Here is an 18,251-nt window from a genome sequence, read left to right as displayed (position 1 = left end):
TTCTTATTGCTCATCTCTGATTTCCCTTCAATATGCTATTTGAAAGTATACAAAACTGAAGGCAACATTCTGTATCATTTGCAAAGTCCAATAAATTGCTTTTGGTTCAAAGGAGTTCAATGATTTATACTGGCAATTCTCACTGTGATTTATCTGCAAAATATTTTGCTGTAGGCATGATGTGATTTGTAATTTGGGGACCTTACTGACGGTTTGATTTCCTTGTACCATTCCTGACCGCACTGGTGTCAATTCGTGTTAATCGCTCCTGCAGATCCAGTCCAAAATAACCTTTCTGTGAGTTTACGTCGTGAGAGGGCATGCCATATTTTATCAGACACAGATTTTGATTTGCTACCCTTTCTATTTTGAGGATGCTTAGCAGAGAGCAGGAAGAAGGCCACTGTGCAGACCAACTTATAATTAATACCCATGTGTATCTATATGTATATCTACATTTAGATCTGTATCTGCAGATCTATATTTATATCTAGATCTAATTGAGATATCAAATAGTTATATAAATAGAACTGTTTCCAAGTCAATGGCTTTGTCTTCCCCTTAGTCACCAGGGATTCTATTTAATGATTTAATATGGTAAATTTCCAAGTCTGAATTTATTTCTTCACTTTCATAGAAGTTTGTATTAATCACAATTAGCCAATATGCTCAGTAGGCATGTTTTACTTTTGTAATGAAAAATATAGTAAAATGAATTAAAAGATGTCCATTTAGGTTACGCAAATGCAAATCAGTATGACCATTCTAATGTAATTTGAAAGTCTTTAAATATTCATAATTTCATTCATTTATTCATTTAACAAATATTTACCAGGCACCTGCTATGTGCCAGGCATTGTTTCAAGCACTTATTAGTGCCTAGATATATATCAGTGGATAAAACAAACAAACATGTCTGCTCTACCAGGGAAAGACAGACAATAAAATAACCACACAAGTATAGAGGGTTGTATGTTAACAAGTGCTAAGGGTGTGGAAAACAATTAGAACAAGAAAAGTGGGCTCAATAATATGTGTGGAGGTGTGCTGTTTACAATTTTAATTAAGGTCAATAGGTAGGTCTCGTTGAAAAGATGGTATCTGAGCTAAGACATGAAGGAGGTGACAGAGCCATGTGGATGTCTGAGAGAAGAGTGTTAAAGGTGATGGAGCAGGGACAAGGTGATGGGCAATGAGTACAAAGCCCTAAAATGGGAACACGTCTGGCATGAACAAGGCGTTGCGAGGAGGCCAACCTGGCTGGACGACAGTATCTGAGGGAGGAAGAAGTAGGACATGAGGTGAGAGAGGATTAGGAAGGGGGTGGGCAGATTAAGTAGAGCTCTGTAGGCCATGTAAGAATTTTGGCATTAATTTAATGAAACGAGGAGTCCTTGTAGGCCTTTGAACATAAGAACGACATGCTTTGAATGCCAGGTCAGAAGCAGAGACAAAATGCCACAGGTGAGAGGAGATGATAGCTTGTATCAATAAGAAGTTTTTGGATTCCGGAACTATTTTAAAGGAAGAATCAACAGGATTTGGCGAGGTTAACCATACGATTTTTATCATCCATACTTTGTTAGTGCCATCAAGTCCATTCCAACTCTTAATGACACTGTCCACGGCAGAGTGGAACCCTGCTGGGTCTTTTTGTGCCATCCTCTCACCTTCCAGCACTGTATCAGACAATGCTCTGCTGCTATTCATCGGGGTTTCATGGCCAATTTTTTTTGGAAGTGGGTGGCTATGTCTTTCTTCCTCATCTGTCTTAGTCTGGAAGCTCTTCTGAAATCTGTCCATCATGGGTGACCCTGCTCGTGTTTGAAACACCAGTGGCATAGCTTTCAGCATCACAGCAACGCACCATTGACAGAGTATGACAATCAACAGATGTGTGGTATAGTTCTCTGACCAGGAAAAGAACCTGGGTGACGGTAGTGAGAGGGCAGAATCTTAACCTCTAGACCCAGGGCTGGCTATCTTCCATACTAGACATCTCTAAAACTGAAAAGGGATGCTGTTAAGTATTGTGCCAAGACAAGAGACATAAGCCAGAACTTTCCTGGACAAAACTGGACATAAGATCATTACAGTCATTAGCAATTCTGTAAAGAGCATTTTTTTTCCCCTTTGAAGAACAATTTCTTCTCTCCCTTTTTCTTAAACTAGTCGGGCTTTGTCCCCATAATCCACAGAAACTGATCCATTTTGCAGTTGTTTATCTTAGGTTGGAAAAATGTCCTCTGGGTAAAATCAGCATTGAATGCTGGGAGAGAAGGGCTGGAAGAGAAGGAGAAGCAAGTATTGCTCCAAAGATTTTGGCTTACATATCCAGAAGGATGATAGGATGACATACCATCCTCTGAGATGGGGAAACCCGCAGGTGAAACAGGATATGTTTTTCCTTTTATTTTTTTTGGAGTAGGGAGAAGGGGAAAGGGAAAGATCAGTTCTATTTTGTATATGTCTTTTGATGTGTCCACTAGAGATCCAGAGGTATTGAGTAGGCATATATCTGAGGTTTGGTAGTAATGTCTGGGCTGGATATATTTGTTTGGGAATGTTCAGCCCATAGGGAGTATTTAAAACCCATTAGACTAGATGGGATCACCAAGTAAACTAAGTATAGATGGAGTAGAGAAGAGGACCAAGGACTGAACCATGAGGTATTCCAGTGTTAGGAAATTATGCAGAAGAGGAGACTGAAATAAGTCACCAGTAAGATAGAAGGGCAACCAAGAGAATGTGGTGTCCTGGAAGCCCAATGAAGAGTTTCCAAGGGAAAAGAATGATAGACTTTGTCAAATGCCACTCATCAGCCAAATAAGAGAAGACTGAGAAATGTCCATTAGATTTAACTATGGAGAGGTCGTTGGTAGGTTGACCATATAAGTTATTATGCATAATTGACTTTTTCTAAAACTGAGAAAGGAATGGCTATTAATTATGATGCTAAGACAATAGGCATGAGTCAGAACTGACCTGAGCAAGGCTGGACATAAAGTCACCCTAGTCATTAGTGACCCCTTTGCAGAAATATTTCTTCGCTCCTTTTCTCTTAAATCCGCTACAGTCAGGCTTTTGCCTCCACATTCCACCGAAATTGATCAGTTTTCTAATTGTTATGCCAGACAAAAAATGTCTTTAGGACAAAAGCAGCAACGAATGGTTAAATGCTAAGTTTACATCATATCTTATCTTCTGCTAGATTTTGGTCAGTAAATTTTATATACATATGCTTATAAAAAATAGTATGTACATGTATATGTACTATACATATATAATACATATGTACATATATGTATACTATTTTTTATAAGCACACATATATATATTTATATTTTTTATCTACCTCAGCATGAAGGTTGATCTATCTAGATCAAGAGTCAGTAAACTTCTCTTGTAAAGGGCCAGATAGTCAATATTTTTGGCTTTGCAGACCACATGGTCTCTCTCGTAACTTCAACTCTGTCACTGAAGCATGAAAGCAGCCGTGGACAATAAACATACAAATTAGCATGACTCTGTTCCCTTACAACTTTTTTATGGACACTGAAATTTGAATTTCATGTAATTTTTTCATGCTTTTTTAAAATTAAGCTTTTCAACGGGGCCGGCCCGGTGGCGCAGCAGTGAAGTGCACACCTTCTGCTTCAGTGGCCCGGGGTTCACCAGTTTGGATCCTGGGTGCGGACATGGCACCGCTTGGCAAGCCATGCTGTGGTAGGTGTTCTACAAATAAAGTAGAGGAAGATGGGCGTGGATGTTAGCTCAGGGCCGGTCTTCCTCAGCAAAACGAGGAGGATTGGCAGCAGATGTCAGCTCAGGGCTAATCTTCCTCAAAAAAGAAAAAAAAAGATCAGCAAAATAGACATTATCAGGAACACAAAATAAAAATAAAAAATAAAAAAATAAAATTAAACTTTTCATACCGAGATAATTGAAGATTCACATGCAGTTGTAAGAAATAATACAGAAAGATCCACATACCTTTACCCAGTTTCCCCCAATGGTAACATCTTGAAAAACCATAGCACAATATCACAACCATACTGAACACTTTCATCACCACAGGGACCCCTCACATTTCCCTTTGACAGCCACACCCACTTCTCCACCACTCTCATCCCCTCCTTAAACCCCAGATAACCGCTAATCTGCTCTCCATTTCTATGATTCTTTTATTTAAAGAATGTTATATAAATGGAATAAGACAATAAATACAATAAACATAAAACAATAAGTACAACAATCCTTTTAGGATTAACTTTTTTCACTCAGCATAATTCTTTGGAGAGCTATCCAACTTGTTGCATGTGTCAATAGTTAAATTTTCTGTTTTAGCAGACTTCCTAGTATTTGCACATGACTGTTTCATATTCTGTGCCTTAGATTTCCAATATTTGCAGTTCTCAGTAGTCTGGTTCTGTTTGTTATTTCTTCTGACCCATACTCAAAAAGTTTTGCCTTTCCATTGTTTGTGGAGCTAATTATTTAATCGTAATCATGAAACTAAATTGAAGAAGCTTCTTCTCCAGATAGGACTTCCTTCTCCTTCTGCAGGCACCCAGGGACGCCACTGACTTGGAGCCTTCCTCTTGAGTTTTGGTCAGTGTAGGAGTCTCATGTTTAGCTTCTCTCTGTTGCTTCTGGACTAAGTGCAATATCACAATACTAGTATTGCCATTGTCTTCATCCTTAGAGCAATCCAGGTGCAGGTTGGGAGTAGGGCTGGGGACGAAAAGTTTTACCATCCTTGTAGACTGCCCCCACCTCTATGGAGAGCCATGGCATATTGAAAAGTATGTTATCTTTCCAGAAGCTGGGTGTTCTGTAGTGGGAAAGTCTCTCAGTGCTCTCATCTGACATAACGCTAGAAGCAAAGCTCAATGTTCTGTTTCTCTAAGTTTATTGATTATCTTTACATTTTAATATATATGTATATTACACTTTTCTAATAAGGTCTAAAATTTGTCAATGTTTTCAACATCCTTCCAAAAAAGTTCAGGAACTTAGTGTGATTTAACTTCTCTTTGATATCCACCAACTCTCATCCTGCACATAATTTTGGTTATTGAGTATATTAGTTCCATATAGTTTTTATTTGTGGTATTTTGTTTTAAATTTTTTAAAAAATTGTTTTTATAAGTATCAAATTATGAATGTACATGTCAATAATTTTATAAGAATTGCAACAAAAATAATAGTCTTTGTCACTTTTTTCCATTTCCAAATTTGCCTCATCTGAGGCAATTATTTTCAATATTTTTTGCTGTTTTTTTCTGTTATCACCTCTTTTTTTTTTCTGACTAATAACTGGCTGTCTGCTTTTTATCTACTTCCTCCTGTGGAAGATGTAACTCTCTTAAATAACCCATTCTACATATTTTCTCATATATCTACACATACAATACTCCTCTTGATAGCATCCCAGTATAGGCAAGTATAATTTTGATTAAATAAATATTCAATGTTTATAAAGTTATAACTATGTAAATATTATTCACAGCTTATATTGCACTATCATTACATTTCTTTTCTTGTACAAACTTTCTGTTTCTCCTGGAGTTAATAATTGCCTTGCTTTTTTATTTTCTTAGTTTTCTTTGTTCCTACCACTAATTTCTTCCTAAATTGTCCAAAAAATGAAAGTATGACAAGAATATAGGAAATATATTAGGTACCACTATGTGCTACTTACTGCCCTCATGGAGCTTATATTCTAGATTAGTAAGTTCAAACACTTAACATTCTAAATCATGAAGTTTCAACATTTAATATTCCAGCTCAATAACTTCAAACACACCAGTAATGTATGGGTTTTGATTTTTCCTTGGAAATTTCCCTTCTAGAATTATTCATCCTCCCGATTCAGTTAAATTGTTTCTCCCCATTCTTATTGCACAGGAGTGTCTCTTCGTTGCCATCGCAAAAAGTTCATTCTCTTTAGTTGGATCCCTTGTTTCCTAAATCCAATGGCTTATTATTTTTCTTGTTTTACTCCCTCATTTGTGATGAGAATGCCCAGTTCAAAATGAAAATTTGGGGCCCTTTGTTAAAATTGCAGAAGGAACAGCAGACCGTTAAACTGAGACTGGGACTCCACTGAGCGCCAGGCCCTGTGTGCTGTGCCTGCCTAGAGCACACACCCCTCTTCTCAGGTTCAGGTGATTACAGTCTAAAGAATATTTCCTCTTAATGCTATTTACACCTAGGAGCAAATAATAGAAACCTGACCTGAAGAATTATTTTTTAGAGGAAGGAATGATCTGTATTTTCTTTGTGTCTGGGATCCTATATCCATGGGTACATCATTTCCCACCTCTGATTTAATTGTGGCTGATAGAAAAGGAGGTCTGGTTTTTCTTCCTAGCGCTGCCTGACAAATTAGCCAATATCTCCCAGGTAAAATGAGCTTCAAGCCTCAAATTACAAGACATTTGAGAGCATAACTATTTGAAAGGGAAAACAACAGAGTAGGTTATAGATACAAACAGAAGGAGAGTATTAGAAGAGATACAGCAAAAATTAAAATTTTCGTGATAAATATAATAAAAAAGATAAAGAATGATTATTAACAATATGAAAAAAGAACAATAAAACATAAAAAGAACAAAGAAGGAATACTATGTATGAAAAATAATTGGCATAATGAATAGAGCAGAAAGGATAAAGCTTAAGGAATGCAGTAATGAAAAAGACTAGATTGAAGAAATGTTCTAGAAGAAAGAAAAAGACAAAAAAATTAGGAAAATATAAAAGAAGAGCCAATAGACAAAGAGGACAGAAGTAGAAGTGCTAATCACCCTGTGTAAGAGAAACCACCCAGGTTTTCCCTCCTGCGTCTTTCTTTCCTGTGTGTCTCCTTTATTCTTATACTACTACCACACTCACAATATTTCTGACACCAAATCTGTGGGTTTTTTCCCCACACCAAGCAATTCTCTGTGACGCCAGCTAGGTGTCCTACAATTCAACTTAATTCTGACACTATTTACTGAGAGATAGTATCAGATCCCGTAGGTTAAGAATGCAGTCCTATAAGACTGTCCTCTTTTCCCCCACTTCAGATGCCAATCGCAAGTCCAGGTTATCACCTGGGCTTTTGACTCACCAGCTATTAATTGGAGGTGCCCCAAACCCCATCCTTCATGCGATTAATTTCTTAGAGCAGCTCACAGAACTCAGGAAAACACTTACTTACATTTTATCAGTTTATTAAAGGATATAATAAAGAATACAGATGAACAGCCAGATGAAGAGATACATAGGGTGAGGTCTGGAAGGGTCCTGAGTGCAGGAGCTTCTGTCCTCATGGAGCTGGGGGGCATCACCCTCTCAGTGTGGATGTGTTCGCCAACCTGGAAGCTGTCCAGACCCTCTCCTATTGGGTTTTTATGGAGGCTTCCTCACCAGGGCACGATCAATTATTAAGTCCATTTCCAGCCCCTCTCCCAGCTTTGGAGGATGGGGCTGAAAATTCCAACCTTCTAATCATGGCTTGGTCACTCCGGTGACCAGCCCCACTCCAGGCACCATCCAGAGTCACCTCAATAGAGCAAAAGATGCTGCTAGTGTTCTCATCACTCAGGAATTTACAAAGGTTTCCAGAGCCCTGTGTCAGGGATGACGTCAAAGACAAGCATTAGAACAAGAGGTGCTCCTAGTGCTCTTATCACTTAGGCAATTACAAGGGTTTCAGGAGCTCTGTGCCAGCAACGGGGGCGGAGACTAATATATATTCTCTATTATCTCACAAACCCACTCATCAAGGGAAAGCAGATGACTTAACTGAGGTGCGTTCACACAATGGAGTTTTATGTAGCAATAAAAACAAATTAAGTACAATGATGTAGTATGTAACAAGATGGATGAGTCAGCAATAAGTGAAAACATTGAGTCCCTTGAATTATGTACAGGCTGAAACTCTCTTTGTAAAGTTTAAAATAATTAAATATGTACACCCATGCTTGTGTCCACACATACACACACTCACTCTCTTTAGGAATATTCATAAATGCAAAACTATATAAAAATGAAAGCAAAGGGATGATGAACAAAAGATTCACAACAAACACAAGATTCAGCTGGACGGTTACCTTGGACTGAATGAGACAGGAGGGAGGTTGGTGGGGGAGACCCAGGTGGTTAGATACAGTTTATTGACAAGGTTTTAGGTTTTATAAATAAAACCTGCATGGACAACAATGAGATCAAGTTGCGAACCAAGGAGAATGATTAATCTAATTCTGTGTTCCTGAGGTTCATAAACCGAATCTTTTTCCAAATGAAGGATTTCCTAAAAGCCTTACTTTCCGCATTTTAAAAATAGAGCACAGAAAAAAATTATGGAGGACCAGGTCTGGCTAGTCAGTGCTCACTGAGAGGAAAGAACTTGTGCAATGGGGTGAAGAGAACACACATAATGTGATTGACGTTCAGAGACATGTAAGCAGGATGTGCAGACTCTGGAGGAAGCTTCTGTACTGTACAACTCAGAGACAGAACCATGATCTCAAAGGTTATTTTCAAAGGCGAGGATGGGAGCGGGTCACCAGCTACACATGAATTCGTTCCAGTACTTCACGTCAGTATCTGTTTAACTGTTAGTCCCAATTTTTACCAAAACTTCTCCTGACACTACCACAAACTGGCACTACGGCTACCACAAGCGTTATTCTAAACCAGGGGTCAGCCAACTTTTTTCCTAAAAAAGGCTAAATAGTAAATATTTTAGGCTGTTCAGGCTGTAAGAACACTGTTGCAACTATTCAATGTTGCTGTTGTAGTTATGAAATCAGCCATAGATAAAAGTTAAGTGGTCGAGTGTGACTGTGTTCTGATAAAACTTTAATTACAAAAACAGGAGACAGGCCAGATTTGGCCCCAAAGCATTGTTTGCTAAACCCTGTTCAATACTCTCCATCCAGCGGTCAGCCTCTGTATCTTCTAGTAGGGGGATATCAATACAACGTGCTTGCCAGCATGGTGAGATGGTAGTTAGGCCAGAACGTAGGTTTGAATGAGCGATCCCCCAAGAGCTGCTGCGTCTCCCACTGTGAGAAGAAACAGAAACTTATGATCGAAGCTGTAGGAATCTTTACAATGGCATTATCATCAAATAACACTATCTGTGGAGTTGCAAATTTCAGATGAGGATTTAGGGAAAGCAAACAGTTAAAAGAGTTTAAAGAGGGCTTCTCAGTTTTCTTTGGGGAGTGGACTTATCAGTGCTTTCAGAACCCAACATGCCTTTTTGAGAGCGGTCTGCAAGCTCCGTCTGTCTACTACGCCTTGACAGCCTGTGAATTGGTAAGCGTGAAGCTATTTAAAAACAAATGTAAGCTTTAGTCTATCACCATTCAGAAATTGTTTTAGGATCACTTTGGGGATCTTTGGACATATTTTTTTCTATCTTGTTTTTTAGACTGAATAACAAGCTCACTTTTTGCAGTGACTGTGTTCTATCTTGTCCATAACCCCCGCTACACACACACACACACACACACACACTGAAAGGATAACCAGCTTTCTGGATTCATATGCCTGCCTAGAACTTTTACTCGGCAACTTATGAGACCTATTATCTTCGACATGATACTGACCATGCTGGATTTTCATCTGCCGAGAAGGGGCTGGGACACTTCTTTAGTGAATAATTTAAGGTCTCTGGTGGACTCACCAGCAAAGTGCAGAAGAGCATATGCATGGGTCTTTGGGCACGTTATATGTGGTGAGATAGTACTGAAAGTTAAGAAATCACATCAAATATTGGAAACAGAGCCAGAGTCAACAGTGACAGATCAAAAGACTGTGTTTCACTGCTGCTGAGAGAGGGATGATGACCTTGGGTAGATATTTATTCAAAGAAGAGGCATTGTTTCTGAATAAAAAAAGAAAGGATGGCCAATAGAGAGGAGCAAAAGAAGACCATGTTGTTTATGACCAAGGGGCAATTGTCAATGTTTTAAATATACTTTCCCTATGGTTATTAAGTCCGTTTGTTATACAACAGCAGTTACTTTTGCGTATGTTGGGCAGGCCCATCTAAGACATGGAGGAAATTATTTTGTGTAAAAACTTAACAGAATGGCTAACATACTGGAGAAAACAATCTAGTGCCTTCGCTATCTCTAAACAGTCTCAGCTTAGCTGAGAACCCTTGTCCTCGGAGTTGCCACAGAGTTTTCTAAACACTTCCCTATGGAAAGGCTCCTAGAAAACCATCAGAAAATCCCTCAGGCTGTCTCCCAAACCTTCTGAATGGGTGCATAGCCAGTGCCAACACTCTTATCCAAGCCGCTGGAGATCTCTTGCCTAGACTGTTCCAATAATGTTCTGGCTGCACTCTTGGTTTTCATGCCCAGCCCTTTCTCTACACAACAGCCAAATTGGCTTTTTAAAAAATATAAATTTGATCGAGTGCTTTCCCTGTTCCCATCCTGCAGCAGCTTCCCATTTTCGGTAGAATACAGTCCTAACTCCTTGCTGCGCATCAGCGCTGTCTGTGCTCTGGCCTCTGCTCAGCGCCCCAGCTTCCTCTTGTCCACTTCTCTCCTCAGTGAGTATAGCTCACTCTGCTTCAACTCCACCAGCCTTCTTGTGAATCTTCAGATACACCAGGCTTGTTTTCTTCCGCCCCAGAGTTTTTGGACTCTCCCACGAGCCTCGAGGCATCTATCTGTAGATCTTCACACAGTTGCTCCTTCTTACACCCTGATTTTCAGGTCAAGCATTATCTCTTCATGGACCTTCTCAGACAAACCCCCAAAACTTAGACCCTTGAACACTCTCAATCCCATCACTCTAATTCTCTTCACGGCACTTATGCCTTCCAAAAATTATCACGCTAAATTGTTTCATAAAACCTTTAGATGAACCTGCCAGAAGATGGAGAAGCAGGGACGGGAGGTGGGTGGGGGTAGGCGAGGGGTGGTGGTCCTGGCATGGGGGAGAGGTGTTTTTGGACACTGGTTATGTGATTATGTTTTCTTTTGAGAAAAGATAGGATATACAAACTATTATATTTTTTCAGGAGCATGGTTCTCTTAGTCTTTGAACACTCTAAGAGATAGTTTATATATATTGCAACAAAAGAAAGAAAAAGAACACGCAATTCTTTTGCTATTTTAATGCTTTTTTCACTTGTTTGCTAACTTAATGTCAACTACCGTGAGGCAGCGTAGCGCACTGTTTGAAGCTGAGCGGCTGGGGCGTAAATCCCTTCCCTCCTGTGTACTCACCGTAGGATCTCAGGATCTCGGGCCGTTAAAGCCTGCCTGTGCCCCAGTGTCCTGATGAATTCGTTGAGAGAGTTAAAAGAGTTAACATGTTACTGATCTCAGAACGGCTTGTAGCACGTAATGAATATTCAATAAGTAACTATCATTACTACCAGAGAATAGAAAACAACCCTGCCTCTTGGGGCTTCTTAGGAGAAATGAAAGGTTAGAATGTCCACTGGACGAGGTGACAGAAGGGATGAGAGCCTCTCCCATCCCCTCCCTCACTTTTGAGACAACTCCCAGATTTTGTCCACAGGGCTGCAGGACGAGCAGACAATTTTGTGTCTGTCCTTCTTCAAACAACTGAAATGGTTGAAAACAATGAAAGAAATCTCACTCACAGAGGCTGAGGAGCAGTACAAGTAATACCTCAGAATGACTAAATGTTATCTTGCGAGAAAAAAATGTTCTAATTATTTGGTTGTTAAGTAGTCACACATATAGACACGTACACACACAACCCCTTACAGCTTTCTAAATGTATTTATTAAATGGACGTAGTGAAGGGAAAGATTTCCTTGCCATCTTATTATGTTGACTTGTTTGTTTTCTTCTTTCCTTCAATCAGAACAAACAAAATCTGTGAAGTAGAGATGTCGACTGCTTTGCTTACTATTATATCCTTAGCACCTAGGATAGTATTTGGCATAGACTAGGCACTCAAGTATTTGTTGAATAAAAGGACAATAATCTCAGCAATTCTTTGAGGCAGGTGCTGTAATTATCCCATGGCATAAATTAAAACATGGAGGTTAGTGAACTCGCACAAGATCACAGCTCATCAGTGCGGTGGGTGGGTTCAGCTGGTCGTGTTTCTCCCTTCCATATATCAATCCAACCATCCTTTCCACTCCATCCCAAATTCCACCCTGATATGACCACCTCAGCACCTGACATGGCCCCTAATCTTTCACTCATCCAGTCCAGCTATCAGGTTACCGATAGAATAACTGGTACACTGGTTTTCTCAGATCAGTCTGCTGTTCAGAAATGTTGGGGGCATCCTCTAGAAATAAAACTTCCTGTCTACAGCAACTCGGTGCTTCCAGTTTATTCCTGTTTTGGTATCATCTTTTCTTAGGTTATCAGGATATGCAGCTACACAGAAAATTGAACTCAACTCAGTATATAACCATCTTAATTCACTAAAGAAATAAGTCAGTAAGTAACTCTTTAATTTGCAAAAGATTTGTTAACACAGAAAAGAAAAAACTGAGAAAACTGAAGCTCAGCAAGTTAAGTTACATCAACTCATTAACTGAGTGTTTCTGTAATCTTTTAACACGATATTATAGCTGGAGCCACAGCCACATAAAGGTTAATTGTTTACAAAAAAAAAAAAAACTGAGGAAAAACGAGACTCTGATTGCAAGTGACTAATCTTTTCTATAACCTGTTTTACATAACCTTCAGAGCCAAAGAAACTTTATCAAAGGATTAAAACTTATGCAAACAAAGATCCCTTTATTTACAGCTCTGAGTCTCTGGAGAGCAAGAAGCTCCAGCTCACGTGTGCAGAGCTTTTCTCATATCGGTTTCTCAGTATGTAATTTTTAAAAATCTGATGATCTTACAGTATAGAAGCAGCAGTGAATGGAGATGTCGGTGAAGGCTGAGGTAAAAGGAGTTCATTTACGCGGGTTGTTGTCGGTTGCAATTCAGTCACGTTTGCTTGGAAAAAATATAAGTCCATGTTAATACTCAGAAATATAACACTCTTTGGGTTTTCTGATTACTTTGTCTGTGATTTCCTGATGGTGACAACAATTCTATTTAATGCAGGATTGTGGAATAGTAATAATATTGCTTGATCACATACAAACATATGGGTATGTATTTTGATTTTTTTCAAATAGGTAGTTACAAGTGGCTTGGAGCATTTGAATGGAATCTAAGTGATTCCAGATAATGTTGTTTTCCTCCTGCTTTGTCCCTGGCTTAAAAGGCCCCTCTTTGTTTATGTAGTTCCTCCAACTCCATCCTTCAGGTTCTGCTCAGTCCCTGTGCTCTTCATATCTCCCTGTCCCTCCCCTGAGCATTAGTTGCCTCTACTATACAGACACACACACTTCACACACCCACACACAGTTCACTGGAGTTTTCTTTCAAAATTCAAAGATGAGAAAGTTGTTTTTTTTAAAAGCCAAGTAACATAAAAGTGTAAAAAGAATGGGTCAATTTGGTGCATATCATTTTACATTTCTTTCCATGCTTATGTAAAAAATATATATATAACGTATATAATTATATATATTTATATAGTATGCTCACCCCTACTTTTATTCACATGAATAGGATCGTCTTTATATGCTTATGTGACTTGACCTGTTGCTGTATTCATTTAACCGTGTACTCTGGACATTCCTCTACGTCAGCACGTATATCTAAGTCATTCTTGGCCTATATATCCTTAGGAAGGAATATGTCCATTTCTATAGAATAGATTTCCAAAAGAGAAATTACAGAAACAATGTGTACTGCAATTCACAACCCCACCATTTCTCTACTCCATTCCATTGGATGTTATAAATCTTTAAAAATTTTGTTAATTTAGGGCCTGACCTGGTGGTGCAGAGGTTAAGTTGGCACGTTCCGCTTCAGTGGCCCGGGGTTTGACGGTTCGCATCCTGGGTGCAGACACGGTACTGATTGGCAAGCCATGCTGTGGTAGGCGTCCCACAGATAAAGTAGAGGAAGATGGGCATGGATGTTAGCTCAGGGCCCGTCTTCGTCAGCAAAAAGAGGAGGATGGGCAGCAGATGTTAGCTCAGGGCTAATCTTCCTCAGAAAAAAATAAAGTTTGTTAATTTATTATATGAAAAAAATAAGGATATTGTGTTGTTTTGAATTGCATTTCCTTGGCTTACTAGTGAGATTTATCATCTTTTATAAAAAGCTTTTCATAAATTTTTTTGTCCATTTGCATTTCCTCTTTTATGAATTCTGGTTCATACCCACGTTTCTTTATTTTCTTATCAATTTGAAGAGTTTTTTTTTCCATTAGAGATATAAACCCCTGCCTCACATATATTTCAAATATTATCTCCATCTCTCTTTTTTTTCAGCTTATACATGGTATTTTTTGCCTTTGTCGAATTTGTGTTATTTTGAAGTCGACTCTGTAAATTTTTCCATTATCATTTATGGTTTTTTATCTTTTTGAGGAAATTTTTTTCTGACCCTGACATTTTCCTAGTTTTTTTCAAATGTGCTTATTTTTTCACATTAAAAATTTTAATTTATTGCTCTTTCTATTTTTGAACATAATATTAGGCAGGGCTACCCCTCTTTTCTTTCCAACTGGAGGTCTAATGATGATATCAATGTCATTTATTAAACAAGCTGTATTTTTCATGATGAATTATTACTGAAGAATGTATCATTTATTACACTTTCAGTTTTAATGGATTGAGTAATGGACTTTGTTTTGTACCAGTGAATTGTTTGCCTCTGTTTTGCTCAAAACTTGCTGTTTTACTCAGATTAGCATTACAGAAGGTTTCGTATCTCCTATGGTGGGTGCCTACCATCTGTTTCAATTTCAGGGCAGGTGGGGTATTCTTTCTCCTGACCTCAAGCTTGGAGAGCATGACTTTAAGAAGTTTGCTGAGAGGGTTTTATATTCTTTTCTCTGAAGTTTGGCGGACACAGTGAAGGGGTGTCCGACTCATGCTTAAGACGTTTAAAAGGCAAAAGGATGTGGGTGGATCTGCCTGTCAGGAGGTGGAAGGAAGAGAGGGCTACACTTAAAAAGGAGCAGCGTCCCAGTCAATGGTGGGTCAACTGGAGCTAGTTTAGGGCTTAGATCTGGATTGGTAGGATTATATGGAGCAGTGATGAGACCTCAGCAGAAAGAGGCTAAAAGTGTATGCTGCGCGTCTAAATATGAAGGAGAAACTGTGCGTGATTAGTCAGAGGAGCGTTTACCCTGCCGCGGACACTGCAGGTGAGATGAGAGATCATGAATGAAGGGTGGGAGCTCCAAAGAACCATGAACGTGGCCAGAGAGAGGGTCAGTTTTAAATATTTGTCCTGGCCAAAGAAGCCAAGGATGATATTTCCTGCGTGATTGTAAGTTTCAACTCAGGAGACAGAAGCAGCCTGTTCAACAGTCAGGGAAGAGAAGGGTGCGTGGAGGTGGAGAGAGGCTGGGGGAAGCTGGCATAGATAATAGAGAAACAACCTGGCCCCTTTTTCCCATAGGATTTGGATATGTTGTTGTGGGAGGAAAGAAGTTTTAATTTAAATGGTTCCAAGTGAACTAGATATATTAGTACAGAACTGAGCCTTTTTGTGGGACTAAACGTGACCAGAAGACTTTCAATTTTTTTTCTTTTCGAAGTCAACAGAAAGTAGCGTGACCTGAGATTCCATTTAGTGTCAGGAAAAGAACTGGCCCCAGAAAATGAATTTGATAGGCAGTGGAGGGAGAAGAATAAGGCTATTTTCTAACATTTTCTGACTGCATAAATCCTGTTTGTTCAAGGTGATTGCACTTGCGATCCGTTTCTGACGTAAATATTGCTTGAGAGCCCTCGGGTGGATTATTTCAACTGTAAGCTCTTTTTTCGATAACATATCCCTTTCAATAAACATTAGCCTTCTCCTCAAAAAGACCCAGGATTATAATTTTGCCCTCCTTCAACTATCCTTTCACTTTGGTGTACTGTTTGTCGCTAGTTTTTCCACTTAAATGTTTTCTACACATACATAATATTTTGCCATTTAACCTGGAGATATCTTTATGAATCATGGGAGTAGACTTAGCTTTAGAGGGATGTCATCAATTCCATAGGATGGGCACTGGTAAGGATAGTAAAAGCATGTGAGTCAAATTTGGGCCACTCAATAAAGGGAGATTTTTAAAGTAGAACTTATCATTTATAATAATGATGACAATAATTTCAGACATTTATGTAGCATTTTAAGGCTTCAAAATAGCCATTTATTTATTTTAAAACAGGAAATAAATAGCATTACATGTCCCATATTTGAAATGAGGACAGAAAGTAGAAAATGTCTTGGGAGTCACTCAATACAGCTACCTAGAAGCAGAATGAGGACAAGATGAAGCTCAAGCTTGATAACTTTTCAGATATTTTGTTTAAAAATAGAGGTAACAGTAGCTATCAATTATTGAAATTTACAATATGTGTAATGTATTGTGACAGGCCCCTTACATCACTTAGCTCATTTTTTGTTATATGCCATATGGATGTCTAATCTTTTATCTTTTATCTTTTATCTCCTAATCTTAGGATCCAGCAAGAGAAGATTTAAATAACTCCTATTTGAGTCAGTTCTAGGAAGCCTAACAAGATCTACCTAGACAGTCCCTTGGCAGTCCCCAAATCATCAGAGATATTTAGGTTATTTGGGTTTAAAGGTTAGAATTAATTCAGATGTGGCAGCAGCAGCTTGGGTGTTCCAAAATGTCATCCAAAAGTGTGACGTAAAATGTTGACAGTGCAGGAAAAGAATGGGAAAATGTTGACCGGGTTGTATGTTGGCTTGGTTCACCAACATTTTTGTCTTACAAATTAGAATTTTGTTTTTGACAAAAACAATCTATAATTTCATCTACCTTTATGAGAATATAATATGGTAATCCAGTGAAACAGTATAAATTTTATTTGCATTCTAAAATGTAAAAACAGCACAGGAAGTAGGACTATGAAAAGCCCACAGGAGCACCTCATTTTGCAGAAGTCCTGGTTTCTTTTCCTATCCATTTTCTTTCTTTTATCTCTTTTCTGTGTGGATGTGATGTTTTCTTTATTTCCTAATGTCATTTGTGGTTTATGCATTCCTATTTTTTGTGCTGTAAATCTTTGTGTTAAAACCCATTGTAAATGGGGCTATTTGGTAGGACTACATAATATCTAAATTCAGTATGAACTTTTTTTTTCGTTGGTGCTGTCGAGTCGATTCTGACTCCTGGCCACCCTGTATAGAACAGGGCAGAGCCCTGCCTGGTCTTTTTATGCCACCCTCTCACCCTCTGGCGCTATACCAGACAATGCTCCTCTGCTGTTCATAGGGTTTTCATGGCCAATTTTTTCGGAAATGAGTGGCCAGTCCTTCTTCCTAGTCTGTCTTAGTCTGGAAGCTCCCTTGAAGACTGCCCACGATGGATGACCCTGATGGTGTTTGAAATACCAGTGGCATAGCTTTCAGCGTCACAGCAACACACAGCTGCCACAGTATGACAACTGACAAATGGATGATGTGGTTCCATGATTGGAAATTGAACCCAAATAGTGGTGATGAGAGTGCTGAATCTTAACTACTAGACTCCCAGGGCCTGCCCAGTATGAGAGTAAAATGTCAGAAATAATACACTCGAGTAGTGAACATATCTTTGATTTTGCTGTACTATCTTTTGTCATATTTACATGGGAGAACAAATTGTTTATATACATAAAGAAGAGGGCAGAGCATTGACTGTATTCCAAGTTTCTGTTTTTCACTTGGGACATTGATCATTTGCTAACCTCTTAAACAAATACTGTGAGTAAGTCTCACCTGTATTTGGAAATTATGGTCACATTTGTGGGTATTTCTAAAGGCTCAATTAAGTTTTAGACGTATATTCCTAGAAAAGACTAGAAAGGAAAGTATGTGGGTGGCAATAGTACCCAAGCTTTTCTGAGGCAAAGTTCTGGATAAAAACATATAGTAAAATGTGACTGTAATGCTTATAACTATTTTTGAAGATGTGTATACATTATATCCTGATCCCGTCCTGTATGATAGTTGGAAAAATAATTTACTTCAGATTACTGGTCACAGTGACCAAACTCATTTTTGGTGGTGAAGCAATGCATTATCCATTTTAGATCATTTGGCTTCTCAACTTGAATATACCAAAAGGGCAACATGTACTAGAGTGTGAGATTTAAAAGGTCTTAAAAAGCCTCAGCACATTACGTCTTGAAGCAGCCGCATTTAAGCATTCATTAG

At 38.8% G+C, this 18,251-nt stretch overlaps 1 protein-coding gene and 1 long non-coding RNA gene across 13 annotated transcripts in view; one reads left to right on the top strand and one right to left on the bottom strand.

The window, feature by feature from the left end:
- Positions 1-620: 620 nt before the first annotated feature.
- Positions 621-11,449, bottom strand: LOC138924776 (uncharacterized). Its single transcript, XR_011439993.1, has 3 exons — positions 11,247-11,449; positions 8,103-9,059; positions 621-3,837 (listed from the first exon to the last, which is right to left on the bottom strand). It is a non-coding gene; the product is annotated as an uncharacterized lncRNA (long non-coding RNA).
- Positions 11,450-12,710: 1,261 nt separating this feature from the next.
- Positions 12,711-18,251, top strand: part of SLCO1A2 (solute carrier organic anion transporter family member 1A2) — a 117,994-nt gene continuing 112,453 nt past the window's right edge. For 3 of the 12 annotated variants that reach the window (XM_070269097.1, XM_070269092.1, XM_070269090.1), the window contains exon 1: positions 12,765-12,905. The gene's annotated coding sequence lies outside the window, so the exon portion shown is untranslated. Of the gene's footprint in view, positions 12,906-14,987; positions 15,235-18,251 lie in introns of those variants that run through there. The other 9 variants (XM_070269107.1, XM_070269101.1, XM_070269098.1 and 6 more) reach the window with 6 other exon arrangements.

The sequence above is a fragment of the Equus caballus genome, chromosome 6, assembly GCF_041296265.1.
Source record: "Equus caballus isolate H_3958 breed thoroughbred chromosome 6, TB-T2T, whole genome shotgun sequence".
Classification (NCBI taxonomy): domain Eukaryota; kingdom Metazoa; phylum Chordata; class Mammalia; order Perissodactyla; family Equidae; genus Equus; species Equus caballus.
Note: the sequence above shows the minus strand (reverse complement) of the source record. Positions and strands in the feature narration are given on the sequence as shown.